General features: G+C 37.3%; 1 protein-coding gene and 1 long non-coding RNA gene across 10 annotated transcripts in view; one reads left to right on the forward strand and one right to left on the reverse strand.

Moving 5' to 3' along the window:
• LOC118012472 overlaps positions 1-396 on the forward strand; it is a 157,667-nt gene extending 157,271 nt beyond the window's left edge. The window contains exon 7 of the long non-coding RNA XR_004679717.1: positions 43-396. This is a non-coding gene — a long non-coding RNA (uncharacterized LOC118012472). The remainder of the gene's footprint in view (positions 1-42) is intronic.
• Positions 1-18,826, reverse strand: part of LOC118012471 — a 275,259-nt gene that overhangs the window by 99,668 nt on the left and 156,765 nt on the right. The window lies entirely within an intron of this gene.

An 18,826-nucleotide genomic window follows, 5' to 3' on the forward strand; every position in this document is an offset into this window, starting at 1 on the left:
CCGGAGAGGGAAGTCAGAATCAGATTATGAAAGGGGCCACAGGTAGAAAAAAGATCATAAGAGGGAAGAGGCATAAAACTGCCTGTTTCAGGAAAGGTCACTCTTTGGTGCAACTGAAGAATAAGGTGCAAGGAGGGATGGGGTATCAGATGCTCCCGGAGAGGGAAGTCGGAATCAGATTATGAAAGGGGCCACTGTATGCCAAGGAGTTTATTGTTTGGGCAATATAAAGGAATGGAAGATTTACATAGAGTGTGAAATAATTGGCTAAAATAGGTAAGTAAAAGTTGCTCATTAGTCTTTTTTTTTTTATTTTATTTTCTTATGTTAATCACCACACATTACATCATTAGTTTTTGATGTAGTGTTCCATGATTCATTGTTTGCGTGTAACACCCAGTGCTCCATGCAGTACGTGCCCTCTTTAATACCCATCACCGGGCTAACCCATCCCCCCACCCCCCTCCCCTCTAGAACCCTCAGTTTGTTTCTCAGAGTCCATAGTCTCTCATGGTTCATCTCTCCCTCCGATTTCCCGCCCTTCATTTTTCCCTTCCTACTATCTTTTTTTTTTTTTTAACATATAATGTATTATTTGTTTCAGAGGTACAGGTCTGTGATTCAACAGTCTTACACAATTCACAGCACATACCCTCCCCAATGTCTATCATCATAGCACATACCCTCCCCAATGTCTATCACCCAGCCACCCTATCCCTACTCATTAGTCTTGAAGAGAATAGGCTGCTACATGCTGTTATAGTGAGTCATAGAGTCCATCTTGACACATGACACAAAGAGTAACCTCAGAGAGGTTACTCTATTTTATCCTGGTTATCATTCTCAGACACTTATACAATGATATATATCATCCTGATATATAAACACTATGTCTCTCTCCTGTTTATGATTTACCAACATAGCATTCCTTCTCTACCAAAGAAAAAGTGACTTTAATCCCTTTTCCCTCCCCCACAAACACAAAAATGAGAAAAGTCTTGAAGTAAACTAAAGTTTCAACCTGCGGAGACAAGAGCTATATCCACATGAAGAAAGTAAAATGGAGAATTAGGCACTGATCCAGGTAACCAACCCCCGTTTATCCATCATTACCCCCAAAATTCTCTTGCCTAATTTATCTCTATAGGTTGCAGAAAATAACGCTTCTCCAAAAGATCCTTCCTTCACTTTTCATTTTGTGTTACATAGCTACACACTTACTGAGTTTATATGAATAAACTTTCTAGCACTTTACAGGAGAAACACTGTTTAAAAAAAAAAAAAAAAAAAGTGTTGGAAAGAACAAAAATTATTCCAAGATGAAATACTAGCATTATGACCCACACAGACCACCTGGAATTCTTTAAACCATAATACTCAGTAACAATTCCTCTCATGCAATGTAGCTTGTACGTCCTAATTTCTCAAGAGATATTTACTTGGACACTAGCTCTTTGTTTTCAACAGTTTTCCTGCCTTTGCAAATTAATCCCCACCTGTAGACAAATGCTTCCACTTATGAAATCACAACAGTTGTTTAAGTCATGGGATTAAGAATAATGGAAAACATTATGTAATTTTGGAATGTGGGAAGAGGAAGAAAATATTTTAAATGAGCAGGACAATTTTCTTATTTAGCTATATCTTTAAAGATAAAATAATAGAGAAAAGTTAAGTGGATGTTCCTGGAATGAGGAGAATAAAGCTGTGGCTATGTTACTTTAAAGAAAAAGCAAATGGTAAACTAATCAGTACAGATCTTCAGTGGCCTTTATACTCACCTAACCCACTAATTAATTCTATAGATGGTAACCTTAATATCCCTAAGTATAAGGCTAAAATAACTGAGATAATTACTGGATTTGGTTCTGCTAAGCCATTATGGGATGTTTGGAATCACACCAACTTATCCAGTACAAAAAGAGCAGAGTCACATGAAAAACTGTCACTGCATTCAAATTAGAATTACTTTAGCCAAATTAAATTATTCTGAACCCTAAATAATTATTATTACAAATTATAGATTTTATCTACAGTTAGCCGGTCAACTTAGTAATTGCCAGTTCTCCCAGGTCTTCATGTTGTGAAAATCCAGATGAACCATCAACTGCTCTTCTCTATGCTCTGTTTGAGATACAAAGGAGAAAGCCTTGGAACAATAAATAATGACTCAGTGGTGATCGTAAGCCTTCTACCTCTTACCTAGAAATAGTAACAGGGACCAGCTTTACTGTGATTGAAACAAAAAAATAGACAAATATAGGAAACAATGGTTTTCAAGACACTGAACATCAGATAATAGACAGTGATCCCTGAAAGATGGGGAAAAAATGAGGTGAGCCCTATAGTTGCCCTAGCTTACTGCCTTGAAAGTGTTTCCAAGACATGGTCCAGGGAAGAGGAAGCCAGGCCAATCCAGCAAACTCCTTGCATTGAGGGGATGAGGGTGAGAGTCTGGAGAGAAAAGGTGGCTAAAATCTGTAGGATAGAATATCAAAGAGGAGCAAGATACAGAGAGAGAACTCCAGATACACACAGCGGGTTATCCTCTAATATTCAGCTGAGTATTGATCATTAAAGACACTACCTAAGGCTGGGGAGAGAAGGACCCAAAAGGATTAGAGGTAACAGTTTCTGCTGGTCACTCAGAGCTAGGAATAAAGCTCATCCCTTCCAACCAACATGGAAAACTTCATAATAAATACAGCCTTGAATGGAATACTCAGAAAAGCATCTTGCCTGAGTGGTAGGGAATAATTAGTCCTAGACTATGTACTGTTCCAGTCTCAACTGATGAATTTTAAAAGGAAGAGCCAAAAGAATCAAACTATTTTCATATAATTTAACTGTGTTCCAGAATAAAGCTCTAGAATATTTATAGAACACAAACATATTGGACACTCAAATAAAATTCATCATGCCTGGCATCCAATCAACTATTTCTAAGCATGCAAAGAAGTGGGAAAATGTGGCCTTGGATTAGGAGAAAAATCATACAAAACAACCCAGAACTTCCACAGATGTTAGAATTAGCAGATAAAGATGCTAAGATAGTTTTTTAACTATATGGTAAGGAAAGAGATGGAAAAATATATGACAAATAAAAAACAAAATCAAACTCCTAAAGATGAAAACTATATCAGAGATGAAACTGCACTACATGGTGAGTGCTGTGAATTGTGTAAGACTGATGAATCACAGACCTATACCTCTGAAACAAATAATACATGTTAAAAAAAAAAAAAGAGAGAAAGAGAGAGAGAAGATAGTAGGAAGGGAAAAATGAAGGGGGGAAAATCAGAGGGAGAGATGAACCATGAGAGGCTATGGACTCTGAGAAACAAACTGAGGGATCTAGAGGGGAGGGGGTGGGGGGATGGGTTAGCCTGGTGATGGGTATTAAAGAGGGCACGTATTGAATGGAGCACTGGGTGTTATATGCAAACAATGAATCATGGAACACTACATCAAAAACCAATGATGTAATGTATGGTGATTAACATAACACAATAAAATAAAATTTAAAAAAATAAAGTGAGATGAACCTGGAAAAAAAAAAAAAAAAGAAACTGCACTACATAGAATTAACAGCAGATAAGACATTTCAGAAGAAAAAAATTAGTGAACTTGTAGTAAACACAGCAATAACAAAAATCCAAAATGAAATATATGGGGAAGAATATTTATTTTAAAAAATGAACAGAAAATTAGCTGGGGAGACATTTCAAATGTCCCAATGTGTGTATAATTGGAGTCTGTGAAGCTATTGAGAGAGATGGTGGACAGAAAAATACTTTGGAGAGATGATGACTGAAAATGTTCCAAAACTGATGAGAACTGTAACCTACAGATCCAAGAAGCTCAACAAACTCTAAGCACAAGAAACAAAGGAAAACATACCAGGTCACATTATAAACACATTGTTCAAAACCAGGGATAAAGAGAAAATCTGAAAAGCATCCAGAAAGAAAAAAGATGTTACATACAGAGAAACAAGGATAAGGATGTGGCAGATTTCTTACCAAAAACAATGATAGCAGGAAGACAGCACAGTGAAATCTTTAAAGTACCGAATGAATAAATCTGTCAAATTAGAATGCTACATTCAGTATGAAAATATCTTTAAAAACAAAACTTAACTAAAAAAATTTACATGTATACAAAAGCTGAAGGAATTCATTATTTTATTTATTTGTTTTTTACTTAAATTCAATTAACATATATTATTAGTTTCAGTTGTAGAGTTCAGTGATTTCATCAGTCTTACTTAATACCCAGTGTTCATTATATCATATGCCCTCCTTAATGTCCATCACCCAGTTACCCCATCCCCCACCCAATTCCCCTCCAGCAACCCTCAGTTTCCTATGATTAAGAGCCTCTTATGGTTTGTCTCCCTGATTTCAACTTGTTTTATTATTCCCTCCCTTCCCCTATGATTCTCTGTTTTGTTTCTTAAATTCCACATATGAGTGAGATCATATGATAATTGTCTTTCTCTGCTTGATTTATTTCACTTAGCATCCATTATTGACAGGTCTGAATTATAAGAAATGTTAAAGGAATTCACTCAGGTTTAATAATGGTAGATGAAATCCCGTATCTATACAAAGAAATAAGAATAATGGCAAAGATGACTATAAGGATATATATATATATATATATATATTTTTTAGTATTTCCCTTTAAAACAGAATGTACTTGTTGAAAACTACATCTAATTGAATTTAAAAAAAATAAAATAGGATGTACTTTGGGGTACCTGGGTGGCTCAGTTGGTTAAGGTTCTGCCTTCAGCTCAGGTCATAATCCCAGGACCTTGGGATCGAGACCCACCTTGGGCTCAGTGGGGAGCCTGCTTCTTCCTCTGTCCCTCCCCCTGCTTGTGCTCTCTCTCTCTTTCTCTTGCTCTTGTGCTCTGTCTCAAATAAATAAAAATAAAATCTTAAAAAAAATGGAATGTGCTTTTTGAACAAAAATAGTAAAAAATGTGGGCTTTATAACATATATATAAGTAAAATTTAAAACAACAGACTATGTGTAGGAGAAGAGTAATAGAAGTATACTATGGTAAGGTTCTTAGAAGTTAAAGACATAAGGCAATTATCTAAGCCATAAGGCAATTATTAAAATAATGAAGCAAAGAGTCATAGTTAATAACCTAAAAAAGGACATAAAATGGAATATAAAATATACTCAATCAGATAGGAGACAAAAAAAAAAAAAAACAGAAGAGAACAACATACAGAATATAGAGAAAACAAAGAGCAGATGATGAACTGTAACTTGATAATGGTAATAATTACATTAAACAGAAATAATCTAAAAATCCCAATTAAAAGCTAGAGATAATCAGAGTGGGCCAAAAAAACAAGATATAACTATAAACTGCCTACAAGAAATACACATTAAATATCAAGACAAAGATAGTTTAAAATTAAAAGGATGAAAGATTTACCATACTAACACTAATCAAAGGAATATAGAATCCCTAATATTTATTTTGTACTTATATAAAATATTTATATTTATTTCAGAGTAAATATTACTAAATATTAAATATTTATTTTCAGAGTAAGTTGTTTTCTGAGAAAAGAACATAACCAAGGAAACTAAGATCATTTCATAATCACATCAATTCAACAAAAGGACATGACAATATTAAACTATGATGTTTCTAATATCAAAGCTTCAAAATAAATGAATCCAAAACTGATAGAATCACAGGAAAAATAAGTAAATCTACCATTATTGTCAGAGATTTAAATACCTCTCCTTCAATAACTGATAGAACAAATAGAAATCAGTAACAATACAAAACTAAAAAATACTATCAACCAATTGGATGTTGTTAACATTTATAGAACACTCTGGCCAACAACAGTAGAATATACATTTTTTCTCAAATACACAGGGAACATTCATTAAGATCACCTATATGTTGGTCCAGAAAACAAGTCTCAATTTAAAAGTCAAAGTAAGCATGCCCTCTGGCTATAATAAAATTAAATTAGAAATCAACTACAAAATGATCTCTAGAAATACTACAAATATTTCAAAATTATATAACACATTTCTAAGAAATCCACTAGCCAAAAAAAAAAAAAAAAATCAAAAGGGAAACAAGAAAGTAGTTTGAACTTAATTAAAATGGAAACACAACATATCAAAGTGTGTGGAATGCTGCTAAAGCAGTACAAAACAGTATTTACCAGGGAAAATTACAGCACTAAATAATCAGAAATAATAAAAAAGATCTCAAATGAATGACTTGCTCTTCAAAAACTAGTAAGAAAGGCACAGATTTAATCTAAGGTAATCAGAAAAAGGAAATAATAAACATCAGATCAGTCATTTATGCAATAAAAAGCAGAAAAACAATAGAAAAATTCCGTGAAACTAAAAGCTCGTTCTTAGAGAAGAGTCAATAAAATTGGTGAACATTCAGCAAGACTTCTCAGGAGAGAAGAGAAAAGACATGTATCATCAATATCAGGAATGAAAAAAGCAGCTCACTACTGAGTCTATAAATATTTAAAGGATAATAAGAGGATATTATGAGAAATTCTGTGCCAATAAATTTGACAAGTTGGTGAAACGGGGAAGTTCCTTAAAAAAAACACAAACCATCAAAGCTTACTCAAATAGAAAGAGATTATATGAATATCCCTGTATCTTTGAAGTAAATTGACTTTTGCTTTAAAAACCTTCCAAAAATTTTCCATCCAAAATGGCTTCACTAATGATTCTATTAAACATTTAAGGAAAAAAAAAAAAAATAGTACCATTTGTATACAAATTCATTCAGAAATTCCAAGAAGAGAGAATACTGCCCCCCTCATTCTATGAGGCAAGCATTAACCTGGTATCAAAATGAGACAAAGTCATTACAAGAAAAGAAATCTACACATGCATATCCCTCATAGCATGCCTACAAAAATTCTCAGTGAAATATAAACAAGTCAACAGCAACAATATAGAAGCATGATCATAATGTATCACTACAAAGTGTAGTTTATCTAAGTAATCATGGCTTATTCAACTTTCAAAAATCAACTCATGTAATTCATCATTATATATTAATAAACTGTAAAAGGAAAACCATATCATTTTGATAGACATGTGCATGCATACACACACACACACACACATACCACACACACACACAAATACACAGATCTGGCAAAATTAAACATTCATTCCTGATAAAAATTTCAGCAAACTAGGAATAGAAGGCAATGCCCAAAGACTGATGAAAGGCACCTAGGGAAAACCTATGGCTAACATCATATGCAGGATGAAAGACTGAGTGTTTTTCCCCTTTATCAGTAATAAGACAAGAATATTTGCTCTCACCACATCTATTCTACAACGTACTGGAGGTTTAGGCATTGTAATAGCTTTGAAAAAAAAGTCATTCAAATTAGAAACAAAGAACTAAAACTATCTTTGCTCTTAGGTGATAGGATCATCTATGTAGAAAATACCTAACCCACAAAATTCCTAATCTTAATGAGTTAATTGAACAAGACTATAACATATAATTCCAATATTAAAAAAGATCATATTCTATCAAAAATCTGAAATTGAAATTTAAAAAAATATTTACAGTAGCATAGAAATAGAAAATGCTTAAAAATAAGTCTGACAAACAATGTCCAACACCTGTGAACTGAAAACTACAAAATATTGTTGAAGTAAATTAAAGCAGGCATAAATGGATGGAAGAAATATACCATACTCATTGATTGGAATACAAAACATTGAGTTGGAATAACAACAAATATTGTTAAGATGTCAAACATCCCCAACTTTATCTATAGATTTAATATAATCTCTGGTAACATTCCAGTAGGATTTCTGGAGACATTAACAAGTTGTTAAAAAAAAAATCATATGGAAATATAAAAAACCTAGAATAGCCAAAATCAACATTGTAAAAGAAGAACAAATTTCAAGACCAAGAGTATCTATTTCAAGACCACCACAATGTGGCAGCAATCAAGATAAATGGAAATGACATAAAGATAGACAAAGAGATCAGCAGAACAAAATAGGCCAGAAATAGATCCACAATATATGGACAGTTTATTTTTGACATAGGTGCAAAGACAATTCAGGGGAAAATGGTTAGTTTATTCAACAAATGGTGCTGGAAAAATTGGGTATTAATATGTGCAAAAAATTGAACTTCAGTCCTTATCTTGTAAAGTATATGAAAATTAAATTCAAATGGATCATGGGCCTAAATGTAAAATATAAAATTATAGAACTTCTAGAAGAAAATCTTTGCAACATTTGATTAGGCAAATACTCTTTAGGTATAAAACCAATAGCCTGATTCCAAAAGAAAAAACAAAACTGATCAACTGGCTATCATCAAAAGAAAAATCTTCTGCTCTTTAATAGACAGTGTTAAGATAATAAAATGACAAACTCCAGACTCAGAGAAAATATGCTAAATATATATCGGCTAGAGGACTTTTATTCTGAATACATAAATAACTCTTTAAACTCAGCAATAAGAAATGAAACAACCCAGTTAAAAATGGGCAAATGACTTGAATAGACACTTCACCAAAGAAGATAAACAGATGGCAAACATGCACATGAAAAGATGCTCAACATAATTAGTCATTAACAAAATGCAAATTAATCAATAGATTTTACTACACACTTATGAGACTGGGTAAAATTAAAGAAACTATACCAAGTAACGTTAAGGATTTAGAGGAACTGGAACTCTCTCATACACTACTGGTATGAATGTAAAATGGCACACCCCTTTGGAAAATAGTGTGGCAATTTCTTAAAAAGTTAAACATACACATACCACATTATCTATCCATTCCACTCCTATTTATTTCCTCAAGTCAGGGGAAAGATGTCCATAGGAAGACTGGTACCTGAATATTCACAGCAGCTCTACCTGTAACAGCCCCAAACTGGAAACAATCTGAATACCCACCACAAGATAAATACATAAACAAATTATATCCACCCAATGGAATACTGCTCAGAGATTAAGAGGAATCAGTTACTGATAGTCACAACAACATGGTTTAATCTGAAAAAATTTCTGCTTACTGAAAAAAAGCCACACATAGAAGAATACATATTTTTGGATTATTTAAAACTCTAGAGAACTCAAACTAATTTCTAATAACAGAAAACAAATTAGTAGTTCCCTGGAGGGAGATGTGGAAGATGTTTAGTGATGTGAGGAAACTTTTTGGGGTGATGGATATGTTCTGTGTCTTGACTATATGCTGGTTTCACAGGTGGGAAACCTGTGTCAAAATACCTTTGTCAAAACTTATCAAATTGTATGTTTTAAATATATGTTTTTTTGGATGTGAATTATACTTCAATAAAACTGTTAGAAAGCAAAAATGGTGAGCATAACTCTTTTTTAAATGCTTAATATTTAAATATGAACTGTCAATTTCTATAGACTTCCCTTCCAAGATTTACTGATAATCTTGCATGTTATGGCTACCTAAAACAAATACAGAAATTATGCCAAAGTCTTAGTTCTTCTGCCTAAGTAAATTATACTTAAATGAATTTGGAGCAGAGGGGTCATTATACTTCTTGAGTTTAGCCCCACTTATTCATACGTGCAATGTTTATACTGTGATGCTAACATACTGTGTTCATTTTGATCTATATTCCTTGAAGACAGGAGGGATCCCTCTGCTCAGAACAGAGATAGCCCAAATTTGATTGGGAGCCAAGTGGTATTGTGTGACCTAATTAAATGGTGGGTATTTCATGAGCTTAGTCTTTCACATCTGGCTGTTATTAGATAGCCCTACTTGGCTACCCCACAAAGCAGCATTTGATCTAAGGGCCAACTCTGCCCCACAATTTGCTAAAGTCTCTCACACTGACTAAATCCACAGGGAGAGGTCAGGCCAAAGAAACCACGAAACAAAGTAGGCAATATCTCTGCAAAAGGATATCTTCTATTTCTATTTCTGTTTGGTTTTTAAGTGCATTTTGCCTTGACTAACTTCAAATATTGATTGTTAGAAAGTGGACTGGAAATGTAATGATTGACTGATCACAATGTATTACATACAATGAATTTTGAATACCACAGAACTAATTGAATAAATGAACGGAAATATTAATATTGAATTAATAGGAATGATCAGAGTGAATTAAGCACAGCAGGCCAAATTCTGCCCTTGGATATGCATGCACAATTTCCATTGACTTCAATGGGGGTTTTCTTGTGTGTATCCAAGGGCAGAATCCAGCTTAATGAATTTTTTAATTGTTTTTAAATGGTGAATGAATTGGTTAAAGTGCAAAGCACCAGAGATGATTCTGAACATATTGCATATATTCCTGTGTTTTTTATTTGTATGCCCAAAATACATGCATACAATCTTATATCTACGATTCACCACAAAAGTCAAATTTTAAAGTTGGAAAAATATTATAAGAAATAAAATCATTGCTGTTACATGTTCTTCGTAAAAGGCTAATGCATTCACGTTGCTGAAGACTTCTCTTTCTGTATATTAAAATGAAAACACTTTGATTTATTAATGAACCACTAAAAGATATCTGAAACTTTGGTGACCAGCAACTCATCTATATCCTTTCAAGCATGAGCACCAGTAGATCAAGGTGCTTCCTCCACTACAGCACATCATCTTATGTTAGAAGGTCTTTTGTCAATGATTATCAATGCCTATGCTTATTATTGATCTTGAACAACTGTCACGTCAGTTTAGTTTTTAAAACTTTAGAAAGAAATTTTACTACCAAAGCCCTCCTAGATTGGGTCCATGATAGAATCTAAAATATGTAGCTCCCCTAATAAATTCAGTCATTTAGATAGACCAATTCTGCTTTATGTCGCCATGCCCACTGGCCTGAGACAAAGTAGTATAGGAGAAAATGAAGATTTTCTTAGATGGATGATTTTAAGCTTCTTTTCATATGTTTATTTGCCATCTATATATCATCATTGGTGAAGTGTCTGCTCAGATCCTTTGCTCATTTCTTTAATGGAGTTGTCCATTTTCTTATTACTGAGTTTTAAGACATTCTGGTATATTTTGAATAACAGTACTTTATGAGGTATGTCTACTGTAAATATTTTCTTCCAGTGTGTGGCTTGTCTTCTTGTTCTCTTGATAATGTATTTGACAAAGCAGAAGTTTTCAATTTTAATAAAGTCCAATTTATCAATCCTTTGTTTCATGATTGTACCTTTGATACTTAATCTAAAATGTCAATGTCAAACATAAGGTTTTATCTCCATTTTCTCCTCTATTATTTTGTAGGATTTTTATACTTTGGCATTTTACATTTAGGTGTGTGATCCATTTTGAGTTAATTTTGGTGAAGAGTTTAAGGTGAATGTCTAGATGTTGGTGATAATGGTGATTATGATTTATTTATTTTTGCATATGGATGTCCAGTTGTTCAGCACCATTTGTTGAAAAGACTATCCTTTCTCCATTGAATTTGCCTTTCCTCTAATGTCAGTTGACAGTATGGATTTCTTACTGTTTTCTTTATCTTTTTCCATTGATCTATATATCTATTCTTTTGACAGTACCACATATTTCTGATTTGCTATAGCTTTATAGTATGTCTTGAAGTCAGATAGTGTGAATCTTCCAATTTTGTTCCTATCCTTCAACATTGTGTTGGCTATTTCGGGTCTTTGGCCTCCCCATATAAACTTTAGAATCACTTTGTCAGATCACTTTCTTTTCAAAGGACTTTCTTTTTATTCTGTTCTCTTTTTATGTTGGCTAAGAAATAAATTTACATATACAAATTCTAGAATTATCCTTTGTAGAAAAACCTGGTGAATAAGGTAACTCCTTGGAGAGACAGAATGACTACAACTTGATTTATGGGCCAGGGTAATTCTTAGGATTTTTCCATAATAAAACTTTTGCTGTTTTGAATATTAATTTTATACTAGTGATTATAATCTGTATAATTTAAAATTTGGGGAATAAAATTCTTGGACTCTGTTCTACAAAAGTTGTGGTCAAAAGAAGGGATTTGTAACAAACAGCAATGTAGTTAAAATTAGTATTATTTTAAATAAGCAATTTCTGAGATGCTGGATTTTAAAATTAGTTAAATGAATCACTCCACTTCTCTCAGCCTATGCAATCATATTTAAATGGATCATATTTAATGGGAATTAAGAGTACACTTATCTAATGAGCACTGAGTAACATACAGAATTGTTGAATCATTTTGTACACTTGAAACTAATATAACACTGTATGTTAATCATACCTGAATAGTAATAGAAAAAAGACCTGCCTCTTTTTTTAAAAAAATTTTATTGTTATGTTAATCCCCATACATTACATCATTAGTTTTAGATGTAATGTTCCATGATTCATTGTTTGTGCATAACACCCAGTGCTCCATGCAGAACGTGCCCTCCTCAATACCCATCACCAGGCTAACCCATCCTTCCACCCCCTTCCCCTCTAGAACCCTCAGTTTGTCAGAGTCCATCGTCTCACATGGTTCCAAAGACCTGCCTCTTGAACAAAGGTGTTCTGAGGGTCTCAAATGAGACAAAGTAATGTAACTGAAATTACATTAAGAACTGTGAAATATGAGGGAGGGGGGAAAGATGGCGGAGGAGTAGGGGACCCTATTTCAACTGGTCCTGGAATCAGCTGGATATCTACCAGACCACTCTGAGCACCCACAAAACCAGCCTGAGATGTAAGAAGATCTGTATCTCTACAAGCAGAGTATCACAGGCGGTTGGTTTCGAGGTATGAAGCAGAGAGCCGTGATTCTGTGGGCAGATATTGGAGGATAAACGGCAGCAGGAGGGTGCCTGGCCATGGGGATCCTACACCACCAGTGAGTGACAGCCTCGCACGCTGGGGATGGGCACAGACTCGCAGACCGGTAGCATTGGGAAAGAACTTTAGGGCAGCCCCCAGGGTGGAGGACCAGACCAGCGGGGTCGCACGCACGTGAACCGCAGCCACTCAGACAGAAACCCGGAGCTACAGTTGCATGCACGCGAACCTCAGCCTCCCAGATGGAAACCCAGTGCGCCGGGGTCCTGCCGGTGAATTGCAACCCCCGAGGTAGAATCCCCGAGCCGTGGAGTCGCGTGCGTGTGTGAACTGGGAGCGGCTGGTGGTTTTAGAAGCACAAAGGGCTTCTAAACGTCTCTACGTGCCCTGACCTGGAGGCAGGACTGGGAGCGCTGCTGAGGGGCGCACAACCCAGGACGCTGCAGTTTATAGCAGCACAGACAGAAATGGAGACGGTGTGGCCTGGAGAGCTCACTGCAGAACAGACTGCGGTCTCTCTGCTCTGAGGCAGAGGGTTGGAAATGGTCTCTTCTGCTCTAACTGGCAGAAGAGATGTGGAAAGCCACCAGGGAAAGGTGCCAGAGAACAAAAGCCCCAAAGACTGATTCCCACTGAGCCCATCCCCCGGAACAGGGGTGCAGGGCAACTCCGCCCAAACAGGGTTGCCTGAGTAACAGCGCGGCAGGCCCCTCCCACAGAAGACAGGCTGGGAAAACAAGAGGCCAGCAACCCTAAGGTCCAAAGAAAACAGGTGCATCTTGCTTGGGTTCTGGTCAATAATTTGGACTCTATACATTCCCTCAAACACCAATCAACAGAATGACTATGAGGAGGAGCCCCCAAAACAGAAAAGACTCAGAGATTATGACTTATGCTGCAGATTTACAAATGGATGCAGATATAACCAAGATGTCGGAGATGGAATTCAGGCTAGCAATTGTGAAGACAATGGCTAGAATGGAGAAATCAATTAATGGCAACATAGAGTCTCTAAGAGCAGAAATAAAAGGTGAGTTGGCAGAACTTAAAAATGCTATCCATGAGATCCAATCCAATCTAGATAATCTAACAGCTAGGGTAACTGAGACAGAAGAGAGAATAAGCGATCTGGAAGACAGTATAATAGATAAAAAGGGAAAAGAGGGAGGCCAGGGAAAAACAACTCAGAATCCATGAAAATAGAATCAGAGAAGTAAGTGACACCATGAGGTGTTCCAATGTCAGAATAATTGGAATCCCGGAGGGATTGGAGAGAGAGAGAGGGCTAGAAGATGTATTTGAGCAAATCGTAGCTGAGAACTTTCCTAACCTGGGGAATGAAACAAATATTCGAGTCCTAGAGGCAGAGAGGACCCCTTCTAAGATCAAGGAAAACAGGCCAACACCCCAGCATGTAGTAGTAAAACTTGCAAATCTTAGAACCAAGGAAACCATCTTAAGGGCAGTTAGGAGGAAGAGATTCCTTACGTACAGAGGGAGGAGCATCAGAATAACGTCAGACCTATCCACAGAGACCTGGCAAGCCAGAAAGGCCTGGCAAGACATATTCAGGGTACTAAATGAGAAGAACATGCAGCCAAGAATACTTTATCCGGCAAGGCTTTCATTTAGAATAGACGGAGAGATGCAGAGCTTCCACGACCGGCAGAAGTTAAAAGAATATGTGACCACTAAGCCGGCCCTGCAAGAAATATTAAGGGGGGTTCTATAAAAGGAGAAAGACCCCAAGAGTGATCTACAACAGAAATTTACAGGAACAATCTATAAAAACAACGTCTTCACAGGCAACATGATGACAATTAATTCATATCTTTCAATAATCACTCTCAACGTGAATGGCCTAAACACTCCCATAAAACGGCACAGGGTTGCAGATTGGATAAAAAGACAGGACCCATCCATATGCTGTCTACAAGAGACTCATTTTGAACCTAAAGAGACATCCAGACTGAAAGTGAAGGGATGGAGATCCATCTTCCATGCCAGCGGACCTCAAAAGAAAGCTGGGGTAGCAATTCTTATATCAGACAAATTAGATTTTAAACTAAAGTCTGTAATAAGAGACACAGAAGGACACTATATCATTCTTAAAGGGTCTATCCAACAAGAAGATCTAATAATTGTAAATATCTATGCCCCCAACATGGGAGCAGCCATCTACATAAGCCACCTGTTAACCAAAATAAAGAGTCATATTGATAACAATACGTTAATTGTAGGAGACCTCAATACTCCACTCTCAGCAATGGACAGATCATCTAAGCAGAAAATCAACAAGGAAACAAGAGCTTTGAATGATTCATTGGACCAGATGGACCTCATAGATACTTACAGAACATTCCACCCTAAAACAACAGAATACTCATTCTTCTCAAGCGCACATGGAACTTTCTCCAGAATAGACCATATACTGGGTCACAAATCAGGTCTCAACCAATACCAAAAGACTGAGATTATTCCCTGCATATTCTCAGACCATAATGCTCTAAAACTGGAACCCAAACACAAGAAAAAATTTGGCAGAAATTCAAACACTTGGAAGCTAAAGACCACTCTGCTCAAGAATGTTTGGGTCAACCAAGAAATCAAAGAAGAACTTAAACAATTCATGGAAATCAATGAGAACGAAAACACATCGGTGCAAAACCTATGGGATACTGCAAAGGCGGTCCTAAGGGGGAAATACATAGCCATCCAAGCCTCACTCAAAAAAATAGAAAAGTCGGGCGCCTGGGTGGCTCAGTTGGTTAAGCGACTGCCTTTGGCTCAGGTCATGATCCTGGAGTCCCGGGATCGAGTCCCGCATCGGGCTCCCTGCTCGGCAGGGAGCCTGCTTCTCCCTCTGACCCTCCCACCTCTTGTGTGCTCTCTGTCTCTCTCATTCTCTCTGTCTCAAATAAATAAATAAAATCTTTAAAAAAAAAAAAATAGAAAAGTCCCAAATTCGCCAACTAACTCTACACCTTAAAGAACTAGAGAAAAAGCAAAAAACGACGCCTAAGCCACGCATTAGAAGAGAAATAATTAAAATTAGAGCAGAGATCAATGAATTAGAAACCAGAAACACAGTAGATCAGATCAATGAAACTAGAAATTGGTTCTTTGAAAGAATTAATAAGATTGATAAACCACTGGCCAGACTTACCCAAAAGAAGAAAGAAAGGACCCAAATTAATAAAATTATGAATGAGGGCACCTGGGTGGCTCAGATGGTTAAGCATCTGCCTTCGGCTCAGGTCATGATCTCAGGGTCCTGGGATCGAGTCCCGCATCGGGCTCCCTGCTGCTTGGGAGCCTGCTTCTCCCTCTGCCTTTCTCTCTCGCTCTGTCTCTCATGAATAAAAAATAATATTAATTAATTAATTAACTAACTAATTAATTAAAATTATGAATGAAAGGAAGAGATCACGACTAACAAGGAAATAGAAACAATTATTAAAAATTATTATGAACAACTATATGCCAATAAACTGAGCAATCTGGATCAAATGGAGGCCTTCCTGGAAACCTATAAGCTGCCAAGACTGAAACAGGAAGAAATTGACAACCTGAGAATAGGCCAATAACCAGTAATGAGATTGAAGCAGTGATAAAAAACCTCCCAGAAAACAAGAGTCCAGGGCCTGATGGATTCTCTGGGGAATTCTACCAAACATTCAAAGAAGAAATAATACCTATTCTACTGAAGCTGTTTCAAAAAATAGAAACAGAAGGAAAACTTCCAAACTCATTTTATGAGGCCAGCATTACCTTGATCCCCAAACCAGACAAAGACCCCATCAAAAAGGAGAATTTCAGACCGATATCCCTGATGAATATGGATTCCAAAATCTCAACAAAATCCTAGCTAATAGGATCCAACAATACATTAAAAGGATCATCCACCACGACCAAGTGGGATTTATCCCCAGGATGCAAGTGTGGTTCAACATTCGCAAATCAATCAGTGTGATAGAACACATTAATAAGAGGAGGGAGAAGAACCGTATGGTCCTCTCAATTGATGCAGAAAAAGCATTTGACAAAATACAACATCCTTTCCTGATTAAAACTCTCCAGAGTACAGGGATAGAGGGAACATTCCTCAAGCTCATAAAATTCACCTATGAAAAACCCACAGTGAATATCATCCTCAATGGGGAAAAGCTGAGAGCCTTTCCCTTAAGATCAGGAACACATCAAGGGTACCCACTCTCACCACTGTTGTTCAACATAGTACTAGAAGTCCTAGCAACAGCAATCAGACAACAAAAAGAAATAAAAGGTATTCAAATTGGCAAAGAAGAAGTCAAACTCTCTCTTTTCGCAGACGACATGATACTTTATATGGAAAACCCCAAAGACCCCACCCCCAAATTACTAGAACTCATCCAGCAATTCAGTAATGTGGCAGGATACAAAATCAATGCACAGAAATCAGTTGCTTTCTTATACACTAACAACGCAACTGTAGAAAGAGAAATTAAAGAAACAATTCCATTTACAATAGCACCAAAAACCATAAGATACCTCGGAATAAACCTAACCAAAGAGGTAAAGGATCTATACTCTAGGAACTACAAAACACTCATGAAAGAAATTGAAGAAGACACAAAACGATGGAAAAATATTCCATGCTCATGGATCGGAAGAATAAACATTGTTAAAATGTCTATGCTACCCAGAGCAATCTATACCTTCAGTGCCATCCCGATCAAAATTCCAATGACATTTTTCCAAGTGCTGGAACAAACAATCCTAAAATTTGTATGGAATCAGAAAAGACACGGGGGGGGGGCGGAGCAAGATGGCGGAGGAGTAGGAGACCTGGATTTCGTCTCCTCTCAGGAATTCAGCTGGATAGGGATCAAACCATTCTGAACACCTACAAACCCAACAGGAGATCGAAGAAAGGAAGAGCAACAACTCTCTCATCAGAAAAGCGACCACTTTCTGGAAGGTAGGACGTGCGGAGAAGTGAATCCGAGGTGATATTCGGGAGGATAGACAGCGGGGGAGGGGCCTCCGTCAGCCGCTTCTGGCAAGTGATAGAACCACGGAGCACAAAATCGGAACTTTTAGAAGTCTGATCCGCCGAGGGACATCACTCTGGTGGCTAAGCGGGGGGTGGAACCCTCGTGGGACAGTGTGGTCTCAGGACCCTCGGGGTCACAGGAAGACCGGGGGTGCCTGAGTGTGGCAGAGCTTCCAAGTAACAGAGGAGGGAAGCCGGCTGCAGAGGCGGAGCCCAGGCGCGGGCTCTCAGCTCGGGGTTGCCAAAACCGTGATCCGCGGCACAGTCGGGCCACTGCTCCTCCAGCAGGAACCCAACAAGCGGCAGATCTGGGGAGACTCACCTTCCTCCCCCGGGAGGAGCCGCAGGGAGTGCACCGCAGGGATCTGCTGGGTTTGGAGACTCCACACGGGGTCGGGTGCCAGAGATAGAGGCGCGCGGTCACAGGCTGGGTGAGCATGGAGTGCGGCCTGAGACCGGGGAGACGGGAGTGACTGGCGGCTTTTCTCTGGGGGCTCACTGAAGAGCGGGGCCCCAAGTTCTCAGCTCCTCCGGGGCGGAGATTGGGAGGCCGCCATTTTCACTCTCCGCCTCCAAAGCTGTACGGAAAGTTCGCAGGAAACAAAAGCCCCAGAGAGCAAACCCGAGCAGATTACTTAGCCGGGAGGGGGCAAGGGCGGGGCAATTCCGCCTCCGGCAGAGACATTTGGAAACCACGGCAACAGGCCCCTCCCCAGAAGATCAGCAAGAACAGCCAGCCAAGACCAAGTTTACTGATCAATGAGAACGGCAGAACTCCAGCGCTAGGGGAATACTGCACATAGAATCCATGGCTTTTTTACCATGATTCTTTAGTCTTTCAAAGTTAATTTTTTTTAACTGTCTTTTTTTCTTTTTTTTTCTTTTTGAATTTTTCTTTTTCCCTTTTTCAACCAACATCTTATCAATCCCTTTTTTAAAAAAAAACATTTTTATTTTTCATTTTTAGAGTCATATTCTA

The sequence above is a fragment of the Mirounga leonina genome, unplaced genomic scaffold (genome assembly GCF_011800145.1).
Source record: "Mirounga leonina isolate KUSES-001 unplaced genomic scaffold, KU_Mleo_1.0 Mir_151, whole genome shotgun sequence".
NCBI classification, from domain to species: Eukaryota; Metazoa; Chordata; class Mammalia; order Carnivora; family Phocidae; genus Mirounga; species Mirounga leonina.